Genomic DNA, 13660 nt, shown 5'->3' on the forward strand with positions numbered 1-13660 from the left:
CTTTGAAGATGTCATTTTAAGGCAGCAAAATGTGGAAAAAAATATCAAGGGGGTGTAGACTTTCTATAAGCACTGTCCTGTAGCATAGTAGGTCTATAAAAACCAGCCACGACACCGACGTCTTGCTTCCAGACAAGCTAAACACCTTCTTTGCCCTTTTTGAGGATAACACAGTGCCACTGACGAGGCCCACTAACAAGGACTGTGGCCTCTCCTTCTCCGTGGCCGATGTGATTAAGACATTTAAGCATGTTAACCCCCACAAGGCTGCCGGCCCAGACGGCATCCCTAGCCACGTCCTCAGAGCATGCGCAGACCAGCTGGCTGGTGTGTTTACGGACATATTCAATCTCTCCCTTTCCCAGTCTGCTGTTCCCACATGCTTCAAGATGGCCACCATTGTTCCTGTACCCGAGAAAGCAAAGAAAACTGAACTAAATGACTATCGCCCTGTAGCACTCACCTCTGTCATCATGAAGTGCTTTGAGAGACTAGTCAAGGATCATATCACCTCTAGCTTACCTGTCACCCTAGACCCACTCCAATTTGCTTAACGCCCCAATAGATCCACAGACGATGCAATCGCCATCACACAGCAAACTGCCCTATCCCATCTGGACAAGAGGAATACCTATGTAAGAATGCTGTTCATTGACTATAGCTCAGCATTCAACACCATAGTACCCTCCAAGCTCATCATTAACCTTGAGGCCCTGGGTCTGAACCCTGCCCTGTGCAACTGGGTCCTGGACTTCCTGACGTGCCGCCCCCAGGTGGTGAAGGTAGGAAACAACATCTCCACTTCGCTGATCCTCAACACTGGGGCCCCACAAGGGTGCGTGCTCAGCCCCCTCCTGTACTCCCTGTTCACCCATGACTGCGTGGCCAAGCATGCCTCCAACTCAATCATCAAGTTTGCAGACGACACAACAGTAGTAGGCTTGGTTACCAACAATGATGACACCGCCTACAGGGAGGAGGTGAGGGCTCTGGGAGTGTGGTGCCAGGAAAATAACCTCTCACTCAACATTAACAAAACAAAGGAGATGATCGTGGACTTCAGGAAACAGCAGAGGGTGCACCCGCCACTCCTCATCGATGGGACCGCAGTGGAGAAGGTGGAAAGCTTCAAGTTCCTTGGCGTACACATCACCGACAAACTTAAATGGTCCACCCACGCAGACAGTGTGGTGAAGAAGGAGAAACAGAGCCTCTTCAACCTCAGGAGGCTGAAGAAATTCGGCTTAGCACCTAAAACCCTCACAAACCTTTACAGATGAACAATTGAGAGCATCCTGTCGGGCTGTATCACCGCCTGGTACGGCAACTGCACCGCCCGCAACCGCAGGGCTCTCCAGAGGGTGGTGCGGTCTGCCGAACGCATTACCGGGGGTAAACTACCCGCCCTCCAAGACACATACAGCACCCGATGTCACAGGAAGGCCAAAAAGATCATCAATGACATCAACCACCCGAGCCACTGCCTGTTCACCTCGCTATCATCCAGAAGGCGAGGTCAGTACAGGTGCATCAATGCTGGGACCGAGAGAATGAAAAACAGCTTCTATCTCAAGGCCATCAGACTGTTAAATAGCCATCACTAGCACATTAGAGGCTGCTGCTGCCTATTGAAATCACTGGCCACTTTAAGAAATTGAACACTAGTCACTTTTATAATGTTTACATATCTTGCACTACTCATCTCATATGTATATACTGTATTCTATTCTATAATATTCTACTGTATCTTAGTCTGTCATTGCTTGTCCATATATGTGTATATATTCTTAAATCCCATTCCTTACTAGTTTTGTGTGTTTTAGGTATATGTTGTGAAATTGTTAGATATTACTTGTTAGATATTACTGCACTGTCGGAGATAGAAGCACAAGCATTTCGCTACACCCGCTATAACATCTGCTAAACACGTGTATGTGACAAATACAATTTGATTTGATTTGATTTAATATGTTACACCAAAAACACCTCCTCAGTCATTTCTTATCTGAAGAACTCAACAGCACTGTAGGCAGGATATATGCTTTGATTGAAACAAAATAGGCCTACAAGAAAGGCTAATAGTTATGTTATAATAATAATAATAATAATATAATATGCCATTTAGCAGACGCTTTTATCCAAAGCGACTTACAGTCATGCGTGCATAAATTTTTTGTGCATGGGTGGTCCCGGGGATCGAACCCACTACCTTGGCGTTACAAGCGCCGTGCTCAACCAGCTGAGCTACAGAGGACCACGATGTTAACACCATCAGGGTTGATTACCTCACAAAACAGTAATTCAAGAAGATCTAAATGCATATTCCCATGAAAATGATTGAGATGATGTCACGAATTCAGCCGAGGCTGCCCCTCCTCCTTGCTCGGGCAGGTTTCGGCGTTCGTCGTCACCGGTCTTCTAGCTGCCACCAATCCATGTTTCTTTTCCCATTTGTTTTGTCTGTATTGTACACACCTGGTTCCCATTATGTTGTCATCAGTTCCCTGTTTAACCCTCTGGTTCCCTCATGATTTTGTGCGTGTTTGTTTTATGTTTCGTGTCAGACGTCTGTGAGCTGGTGTGTTTTCGCTGCGTGGAAAGTGATGTCCTATTTCCTTTTTAGAGTAAAGTATGTTTTTACTCAGTTCTGTGTCCTGCACCAGACTCCGTCCTCCCGCTACACTGACACCCTGACAGAAACATGCACCTACTATGGAGTCAGCAGGTGCATCCAGTCCTCCGTTACCGGTGGAGGAGCGCGTCCAGCAGCACGCGACGATGCTACACAAGCTTGGCACAGCCATGGATCGCGTGCTGCACACGATGGAGCGATAGGAGAGGGGGGTTATCCCACACCCCTATCTACTTCACCTCCACCCACACCGCTGTCCACCCCTCCGTTACCTGGACCCAGTGGGATTCGGCTCTCGCTCCCGAGGGCATATGAAGGGAGGGCTGCCGGGTGCCAGGGGTTCCTGCTCCAGGTGGAGCTCTACCTGGCGACCGTCCACCCGGCTCCCTCGGGATACGAGAACGTGTCCGCCCTCATCTCCTGTCTGTCGGGGAAAGCGCTGGAGTGGGCCAACGCCGAATAAGGAGGAATAGACGCTACGTTGGTTCGCTACGAGGACTTCACCCGCCGCTTCCGGGCGGTATTCGATCATCCACCGGAGGGGAGAGCGGCGGGGGAACGCTTGTTCCAGCTCAGACAGGGGATGAGGAGCGCACAGGACTTCGCCCTGGACTTCAGGACCCTGGCTGGGGATGGCGCGGGATGGAACGAGAGGGCCCTGATCGACCATTACCGGTGCAGTCTCCGTGAGGACGTTTGTCGGGAGCTGGCCTGCAGGGGCACCACCCTCACCCTCGACAAGCTGGTGGATTTATCCATCCGGCTGGATAACCTGTTGGCCACCCGAGGATGCTCGAATTTGGTTCTGTCCGTTCCATGTCTACACCTATGGAGCTCGGAGGTGCTGCCCCTAGGGTGACCGGAGGGGGGGCCGTTTCCTGCACCAACTGTGGCAGCAGAGGGCACACTGCTGGGGGGTTCCCCAGGGAGTCGAGGCAGCAGGCAGGGCACTGGTGGATCATCCCAGGTGAGTAGGCACCTGACTCACCCAGAGCTCCCTGTTACGCACATGTGGTTAAGCATAGAATTTCCTGAGTTTTCCCCGCATTCCCATCATAAGTTACTAGTAGATTCAGGAGCAGCTGGGAACTTTATTGACTGTTCATTTTCCTGTCGATTAGGGATCCCTGTTGATCCTGTTGATGTGCCCTTCCCTGTACATGCCTTAGATAGTCGTCCTTTAGGGTAGGGTCTGATCAGGGAGGTCACAGATCCACTATGCCTGAAAACGCAGGAGGGTCATGAGGAGAGAATTAGTCTCTTCCTGATCGATTCTCCTGCGTTTCCTGTGGTGTTGGGGCTTCCCTGGTTGGCCGCTCATGACCCCACTATTTCGTGGCAACAGAGGGCTCTCAAGGGATGGTCACGTCAGTGCTCAAGGAGGTGTGTAGGTGTTTCCATAGGTGCAACCACAGTGGAAAGTCCAAACCAGGTCTCCACTATGGCTATGGAAACATATGTCTCCGAATCTCTGGGACAGGGATACATTCGGTCTTCCACTTCACCTGCCTCCTCGAGTTTCTTTTTTGTGAAGAAGGATGGAGGTTTACGCCCGTGCATTGACTATCGAGTTCTTAATCAGATCACTGTAAAGTACAGTTACCCACTGCCTCTTATAGCCAGTGTGACAGAGTCATTGCATGGGGCGCACTTCTTCACCAAATTTGATCTCAGGAGCGCTTACAACCTGGTGCGTATCCGGGAGGGGGATGAGTGGAAGATGGCATTTAGTACCACCTCTGGGCACTATGAGTACCTCGTCATGCCATACGGGTTGATGAATGCTCCTGCAGTCTTCCAATCCTTTGTTGATGAGATTTTCAGGGACCTGCACGGGCAGGGTGTAGTGGTGTATATAGATTACATTCTAATATACTCCGCTACATGCGCAGAGCATGTGTCCCTGGTCCGCAAAGTGCTTGGTCGACTGTTGGAGCATGACGTGTACGTCAAGGCTGAGAAATGTCTGTTCTTCCAACAGACCATCTCCTTCCTAGGGTACCACCTGTCTGCGTCAGGGGTTGAGATGGAGAATGACCGCATTGCAGCCGTGCGTAATTGGCCGACTCCAACCACGGTAAAGGAGGTGAAGCGGTTCTTAGGGTTTGCCAACTACTACCGGAGGTTTATCCGGGGCTTTGGTCAGGTAGCGGCTCCCATTACCTCCTTGCTGAAAGGGGGACCAGTGCGACTGCAGTGGTCAGCTGGGGCAGACAGGGCTTTTGGTCACCTGAAGGCTCTGTTAACCTCGGCTCCCGTGCTGGCGCATCCTGATCCCTCCTTGGCATTCATAGTAGAGGTAGATGCGTCCGGGGCTGGGATAGGAGCTGTTTTGTCTCAGCGCTCGGGTACAAAAAGTGAGCATGAGAGGGGGGTGACCCGGGGAGAGAGGGGTTAATTTCCTGAAATTTTACACATTTTGCCATAAGGAGTAGAGAAAATGTTGCCGTGTAAAGCAAGCTTTCTGCAATTCTAACCATTTTGCCATGGACTAGAGAGACATTTTTGCATTTTTAAAGCACATTTCCTGCAATTCTACACATTTTGTCAAGACTTATGACATGTTAATGATATATGAGTGAGAGTGACAAAATAAGTAAATGGGGTCCCCCGGGAGGCCAGGGCCCCTGGGAACATATCCTATGTGCCCGGTCGGTATTCGGCCATGATTGCAAAGAGTTTAGATAGCTGGCTAGACTAACTGACAATCTAAAAATTGTTAGCAGACAAGGCTAGTAGAGTGACTGACGTAACAAGAGAAAAACTGCTGATGCACAACCAAATTTCCAAATTGCCCATTGTGTATTCACATTGTGTATTCTCTACTAAGTTGAGACCCCGACTGAGTGGTTGCTTTCTCAGATCTGTTTTCAAATAGTTTTAAAGAGTTGTCATTTTTTGGGATCTGTATATAAACTGTTGTAGTGACCTCCAAATAAACTATTTCTTCCCCCGGAAAAATACAGTGAGGGAAACAAGTATTTGATCCCCTGCTGATTGTGTATGTTTGCCCACTGACAAAGAAATGATCAGTCTATAATTTTAATGGTACGTTTATTTGAACAGTGAGAGACAGAATAACAACAAAAAAATCCAGAAAAACGCATGTCAAAAATGTTAGAAATTGATTTGCATTTTAATGAGGGAAATAAGTGTTTGACACCCTCTCAATCAGAAAGATTTCTGTTTCCCAGGTGTCTTTTATACAGGTAACGAGCTGAGATAAGGAGCACACTCTTAAAGGGAGTGCTCCTAATCTCAGTTTGTTACCTGTATAAAAGACACCTGTCCACAGAAGCAATCAATCAATCAGATTCCAAACTCTCCACCATGGCCAAGACCAAAGAGCTCTCCAAGGATGTCAGGGACAAGATTGTAGACCTACACAAGGCTGGAATGGGCTACAAGACCATCGCCAAGCAGCTTGGTGAGAAGGTGACATCTGTCACGGTTTCGGCCGAGGCGGCTCCTTCTCCTTCTTCGGGCAGGCTTCGGCGGTCGTCATCTCCGGAGTACTAGCTGCCAGCGTTCGATGTTTCATGTTTGATTGGTTTTGTCTGTTTGTTACACCTGTTCATTGTTAAGTGTTCATTAGGCATCCTATTTAGTTCTCTTGTGTTTGGTCAGGTGTTGTGTGTAATTGTTCGATGTCACGTGTAGATGTTGTTCCGCTGTTCTGTGCTCTCTGTATTTCATTTTGTTTGAGAGAGTCCTGCACGTTGTGCGCATTTTACTTTGGATATTCCAGTGTGCGTATGTTTCGCCTGTGGCCTGTTGCCGTGTTGGCTTGTACTGTCGGACTTCACTAAAGACATCTGTTTTTTGAATCTCTGTGTCCTGCGTGTGATTCCACGTTCCCTCTACACTCAACCCTGACAGAATTACACACCATCTCTATGGAATCAGCAGGAGCACCCGCACTCACTGAGATCATTGAGGAGCGCCTTCGTGGTCAGGAGGACAGAATCAACCAAATCGGCACGCCCTGGACCGAGTGATGAACACCCTCCATCGATGGGAGACCAGCGGGGTACCCACACCCCCACCTACCGCACCATCACCATCGGTCAGCCCGCCCGTCCAACTTCCGGAACCCAGTGGCATTCGGCTCTCGCTCCCGAGGGCGTATGACGGCACCGCTGCCGGGTGTCAGGGGTTCCTGTTACAAGTTGAACTCTACCTCGCCACCGTACACCCGGCGCCCTCGGGACACGAGCGTTTCCCGCCTCATCTCCTGTCTCACCGGCAAGGCGTTGGAGTGGGCCAACGCCGAATGGAGGAGAATAGACGCCGCTACTATCACCTATGCGGAGTTCTCCCGCCGCTTCCGTGCAGTGTTCGACCATCCACCAGAGGGGAAGGCGGCGGGGGAGCGTCTATTCTACCTCCGGCAGGGGATGAGGAGCGCTCAGGAGTTTGCACTGGAGTTCCGGACTCTAGCGGCAGATGCAGGGTGGAATGAGCGGGCACTCATAGACCACTTCCGCTGCAGCCTCCGGGAGGACGTCCGCAGAGAGTTCGCGTGCAGGGATACCACGCTTTCATTTGACCAGTTGGTTGACATGGCCATTCGGCTGGACACCCTGCTCGCTACCCGCGGACGTCCCAGGTGGGGGTCGCCCATTCCACCCTCCAGCACCTCCGAGCCGAGCCCGATGGAGCTCGGAGGTGCTGGCGCTAGAGGAAGGAGAAGAAGGAGCCCGAGGGGGGCCGTCCCCTGCACCAACTGTGGCCGTGGAGGGCACACCGCGGCTAGGTGCTGGGGAGGGTCCCCTGGTGGAGGAGAAGGCAGGCCACACATTGGGGAGTCCTCCCAGGTGAGTAGGCGCCCCACTTACCCAGAGCTTTCTGTCGTACACATAACCATACCTGTTTGTTTTCCACAGGTTGCACCTTGTTCCCAGCATAAGGCGCTAGTAGATTCAGGCGCAGCTGGGAATTTTGTAGATCGCAAATTCTGTGTAGAGTTAGGGATTCCCCTCCTTCCGGTAAATAATCCTTTCCCTGTACATGCCCTAGATAGTCGTCCGTTAGGATCCGGGTTGACTAGGGAGGTCACAGCGCCACTTAGGATGGAGATGCAGGGGGGTCATGAGGAGACGATTCAGCTCTATCTGATCGACTCTCCTGCGTATCCGGTGGTACTGGGGCTTCCCTGGTTGATTACCCATGATCCTACTATTTCGTGGCGAGAGAGGGCTCTTAAAGGGTGGTCTGCTCAGTGTGAGGGGCTATGTCTGGGTGTTTCCGTAGGGGCGACCTCGGTGGAGAGTCCGAACCAGATGCCCGCATTGCACATTCCCCCCGAGTATGAGGATTTGGCACTCGTGTTTAGCAAGACAAGAGCGGCACGGTTGCCACCTCATAGACAGGGGGATTGTGCGATAGACCTCCAGGCAGGAGCTGCGCTCCCGCGGAGCCATGTGTATCCATTGTCACAGGAGGAGAAGAGGGCAATGGAGACATACATTGCCGAGTCTCTGAGACAGGGATACATACGGCCCTCCACTTCACCCGCGTCCTCGAGCTTCTTTTTTGTGAAGAAAAAGGATGGAGGTTTGCGCCCGTGTATTGATTACCGCGGTCTAAATCAGGTTACTCTGAAATATAGTTATCCACTTCCGCTGATTGCGACTATGACGGCGTCATTACACGGTGCACGGTTCTTCACAAAATTGGACCTCAGGAGCGCATATAACTTGGTGCGCATTAGAGAGGGCGATGAATGGAAGACAGCATTTAGTACTACCTCCGGTCATTACGAGTATCTCGTCATGCCATACGGGTTAATGAATGCTCCATCAGTCTTCCAATCCTTTGTAGATGAGATTTTCCGGGACATGCAGGGGCAGGGAGTAGTGGTGTACATAGACGATATTCTGGTGTACAGTTCTACCCGGGCCGAACATGTAGCCCTGGTGTGCAGAGTATTGAGGAGGTTGTTGGAGCATGACCTGTATGTCAAAGCCGAGAAATGTCTGTTCTACCAGGAGTCGGTCTCCTTTTTGGGTTATCAGTTGTCTGCGTCAGGGGTGAGGATGGAGGTTGACCGTGTGTCAGCCGTGCGTAATTGGCAAACCCCAACCACGGTTAAAGAGGTGCAGCAGTTCTTGGGTTTTGCGAATTACTACCGGAGGTTTATCCGGGGTTTTGGACAGGTGGCAGCTCCCATAACGTCCCTTCTGAAGGGGGGTCCAGTGCGCTTGCGGTGGTCAGCTGAGGCGGACAGTCCTTTTGGGAGACTGAAGGACCTGTTTACCTCGGCTCCAGTGCTGGCGCACCCGGATCCCACTTTACCATTCCAAGTGGAGGTGGACGCGTCTGAAGCCGGTATCGGGGCTGTTCTCTCACAACGGTCCGGCACACCACCTAAACTCCGCCTCTGTGCCTTTTATTCGAAAAAGCTCAGTCCGGCGGAGCATAATTATGACGTAGGGGACAGGGAGCTGTTAGCCGTGGTACAGGCCCTAAAGGTGTGGAGGCATTGGCTTGAGGGGGCTCAACACCCTTTTCTCATTCTGACTGACCACCGTAACCTGGAATACATTCGGCAGCTAGGAGACTGAATCCTCGCCAGGCTCGGTGGACTATGTTTCTAGCCCGGTTCGTGTTTAAGATCACTTACATCCCTGGGTCCCAGAACGGGAAGGCAGATGCCCTGTCTCGGTGGTATGACACGGAGGAGAGGTGCGTGGAGCCCACTCCCATACTACCTAAGTCTTGTCTGGTTGCACCGGTGGTATGGGAGGTCGATGCGGAGATCGAGCGGGCATTACGCACCGACCCTAGCCCTCCACAGTGTCCGGTGGGTCGGACGTACGTCCCGTTCGAGGTCCGGGATCGGCTTATTTATTGGGCTCACACGTCACCCTCCTCTGGGCATCCAGGTATTGGCCGGACGGTGCACTGCCTTAGCACAAAGTACTGGTGGCCAACGTTAGCCAGGGATGTGAGGATTTATGTCTCCTCCTGCTCAGTGTGTGCCCAGTGTAAGGCGCCCAGACACTTGCCCAGGGGTAAGTTACAACCCCTGCCTGTTCCACAACGACCCTGGTCTCACCTCTCGGTGGATTTTGTTACCGACCTTCCCTCCTCACAGGGGAATACCACCATCCTGGTCGTTGTGGATCGGTTCTCGAAGGCCTGTCGTCTCCTTCCCATGCCGGGTCTTCCTACTGCCCTACAGACCGCTGAGGCTCTATTTACTCACGTCTTCCGGCATTACGGGGTACCCGAGGATATAGTGTCTGATCGAGGCCCCCAGTTTACCTCCAGAGTCTGGAGAAAGTTTATGGAACGGTTGGGGGTTTCGGTGAGCCTTACCTCGGGTTACCACCCGGAGAGTAATGGGCAGGTCGAACGTGTCAACCAGGATGTGGGTAGGTTTCTGAGGTCATATTGCCAGGGCCGGCCGGAGGAGTGGGCGAGATATGTGCCCTGGGCCGAGATGGCACAGAACTCTCTCTGCCACTCCTCCACTAAACTAACCCCTTTCCAGTGTGTGTTAGGGTACCAGCCGGTTCTGGCACCTTGGCATCAGAGCCAGATCGAGGCCCCTGCGGTGGATGAGTGGGTGCGGCGCTCGGAGGAGACGTGGAACGCTGCACACGTCCATCTGCAGCGAGCCATCCGTCGACAGAAGACGAGCGCCGATCTCCACCGCAGTGAGGGGCCAGTGTACGCACCTGGAGATCGAGTCTGGCTCTCAACCAGAAACCTGCCCCTCCGCCTGCCCTGCCGGAAGCTGGGTCGGCGGTTTGTGGGGCCTTTTAAAGTCCTGAGGAGATTGAACGAGGTGTGTTACAGGTTACAACTGCCCATTGATTACAAGAATATTAACCCCTCGTTCCATGTGTCTCTCCTCAGGCCGGTGGTAGCTGGTCCACTCCAGGACTTTGAGATAGAAGAGACTCCTCCGCCCCCGTTGGACATCGAGGGGGCTCCGGCGTACACTGTTCGGGCCATCCTTGATTCGAGAAGCCGGATGGGGGGTCTCCAATATCTCGTGGAGTGGGAGGGGTACGGCCCGGAGGAGCAGTGCTGGGTGCCGAGGAGGGACATCCTAGACCCGTCTCTTCTGACCGAGTTCCATCGTGGTCATCCTACGCGCCCTGCTCCGCATCCTCCTGGTCGTCCCCGAGGCCGGGGTCGGCGCACGGCTGGAGCCGCGCGTCAAGGGGGGGGGTACTGTCACGGTTTCGGCCGAGGCGGCTCCTTCTCCTTGTTCGGGCAGGCTTCGGCGGTCGTCGTCTCCGGAGTACTAGCTGCCAGCGTTCGATGTTTAATGTTTGATTGGTTTTGTCTGTTTGTTACACCTGTTCATTGTTAAGTGTTCATTAGGCATCCTATTTAGTTCTCTTGTGTTTGGTCAGGTGTTGTGTGTAATTGTTCGATGTCACGTGTAGATGTTGGTCCGCTGTTCTGTGCTCTCTGTATTTCGTTTTGTTTGAGAGAGTCCTGCACGTTGTGCGCATTTTACTTTGGATATTCCAGTGTGCGTATGTTTCGCCTGTGGCCTGTTGCCGTGTTGGCTTGTACTGTCGGACTTCACTAAAGACATCTGTTTTTTGAATCTCTGTGTCCTGCGTGTGATTCCACGTTCCCTCTACACTCAACCCTGACAACATCAGTTGTTGCGATTATTCGCAAATGGAAGAAACACAAAATAACTGTCAATCTCCCTCGGCCTGGGGCTCCATGCAAGATCTCACGTCGTGGAGTTGCAATGATCATGAGAACGGTGAGGAATCAGCCCAGAACTACACGGGAGGATCTCAAGGCAGCTGGGACCATAGTCATCAAGAAAACATTTGGTAACACTACGCCGTGAAGGACTGAAATCCTGCAGCGCCCGCAAGGTCCCCCAAGAACACCATCCCCACCGTCAAACATGGAGGTGGAAACATTGTGCTTTGGGGGTGTTTTTCTGCTAAGGGGACAGGACAACTTCACCGCATCAAAGGGACGATGGACGGGGCAATGTACCGTGAAATCTTGGGTGAGAACCTCCTTCACTCAGCCAGGGCATTGAAAATGGGTTGTGGATGGGTATTCCAGCATGACAATGACCCAAAACACACGGCCAAGGCAACAAAGGAGTGGCTCAAGAAGAAGCACATTAAGGTCTTGGAGTGGACAGGCCAGTCTCCAGACCTTAATCCCATAGAAAATCTGTGGAGGGAGCTGAAGGTTTGAGTTGCCAAACGTCAGCCTCGAAACCTTAATGACTTGGAGAAGATCTGCAAAGAGGAGTGGAACAAAATCCCTCCTGAGATGTGTGCAAACCTGGTGGCCAACTACAAGAAACATCTGACCTCTGTGATTGCCAACAAGGGTTTTGCCACCAAGTACTAAGTCATGTTTTGCAGAGGGGTCAAATACTTATTTCCCTCATTAAAATGCTAATCAATTTATAACATTTTTGACATGCGTTTTTATGGATTTTTTTGTTGTTATTCTGTCTCTCACTGTTCAAATAAACCTACCATTAAAATTATAGACTGATCATGTCTTTGTCAGTGGGCAAACGTACAAAACCAACAGGGGATCAAATACTTTTTTTCCTCACTGTAGTTACTTTCCACAAAGTATAATTAAAACTATAGATATCTCAGGTCTGACACATACAGACACATACACACACACACACACACGCACACACACACACACACACACACACACACAAACAAAGACAAAGACTTACACATGACACAAAAACACTGAAAAATGCTAATTCATAGCAAGTCCCCGTGAAAGTTTTTTATAATGATTTTACCTTGAATGTAAATATGCAAATAGCTGTATGTGTTCAGTGTTTTTGATGTATTAATGTAATTATGTGCTTCTAACATGTCATACTGATATGGTAACCTCCTCTAAAACAGCATTGAGAAACAGTCCTCTTGTAGCTGGTCATGTACAAACCCCACCCTCTTCTACGTGTGTTTGTTTGTGTGTGTGAGTGTGCGTGTGTGGGTATGTGTGAATGGGTACGTTGTGTAAGTGTGTTCTCACATTAGAGTGTCTTTCCTCAGGACATGAGGATCCAGGGAGAAGACTCTACAGGATGGTTGCTGTGAGTTTTGGGATGCTGTGTGTTCTACAAGTCACTCTCAACATCTCCCTGAGACCAGTCTGTGAGTGTATTGTTATCTAATCATTACACTATATCAGACTTTCACAAGGTCCCAAATTCAGATGAATGTTGTTATCTGTGTAACTAAATTTCTCCTCTGTTAGACATGTTCAAGGAACTAACAAAACACATCCCAGATATTCTGTCCACTTTTAGCAGACTGTATAGACCTTCAGTTTTTAACACCTGCCAATTACAGTAGAAGTAAGAAATTGCCTTTTCACCAGTAGCTACAGTATATGTATCAATCCTTTCTAGATAACAGAGGCATCACCAAAGTGACTGCAGAGAGAGACCAGCTACAGACCAGTTACAACAACCTGACTAAAGAGAGAGACCAGCTACAGACCAGTTACAACAACCTGACTAAAGAGAGAGACCAGATACAAAAGGAGAGAGATGATCTCAAGAGAAAGTTCTCTAATCTGAGTGAGTTCACCTAATAAATGATCATAACATCACGTCTCACTTGTGTTTGTATTCTTCAATAATAGGTGCAGAATAATAAGATGGAAATTCATGTGTTTGTCTTGTAGAACAAACCTATCCTGAAGGCTGGCAGAAGTTTGGATCCAGTTGGTACTTCATCTCTACTGAGACTAAAACCTGGAGGGAGAGCAGACAGGACTGTCTGGAGAGAGGAGCAGACCTGGTCATCATAAACAGTGATAAGGAACAGGTGAGAGAGAGAGAGAGAGAGAGAGAGAGAGAGAGAGAGAGAGAGAGAGAGAGAGAGAGAGAGAGAGAGAGAGAGAGAGAGAGAGAGAGAGAGAGAGAGAGAGAGAGAGAGAGAGAGAGAGAGAGAGAGAGAGAGAGAGAGAGAGAGAGAGAGAGAGAGAGAGAGAGAGAGAGACAGACAGACAGACAGACAGACAGACAGACAGACAGACAGA

General features: G+C 50.5%; 1 long non-coding RNA gene across 2 annotated transcripts in view; it reads left to right on the top strand.

Moving 5' to 3' along the window:
- Window positions 1-13414, top strand: part of LOC121559835 — a 35006-nt gene extending 21592 nt beyond the window's left edge. The window contains exons 1-3 of one of the 2 annotated variants that reach the window (XR_006658528.1): window positions 12703-12768; window positions 13026-13196; window positions 13304-13414. This is a non-coding gene — a long non-coding RNA (uncharacterized LOC121559835). Of the gene's footprint in view, window positions 1-12702; window positions 12769-13025; window positions 13197-13303 lie in introns of those variants that run through there. The other variant, XR_006658529.1, reaches the window with a different exon arrangement.
- Window positions 13415-13660: the final 246 nt, after the last annotated feature.

This window comes from Coregonus clupeaformis, unplaced genomic scaffold (assembly GCF_020615455.1).
Source record: "Coregonus clupeaformis isolate EN_2021a unplaced genomic scaffold, ASM2061545v1 scaf0314, whole genome shotgun sequence".
Taxonomy (NCBI): domain Eukaryota; kingdom Metazoa; phylum Chordata; class Actinopteri; order Salmoniformes; family Salmonidae; genus Coregonus; species Coregonus clupeaformis.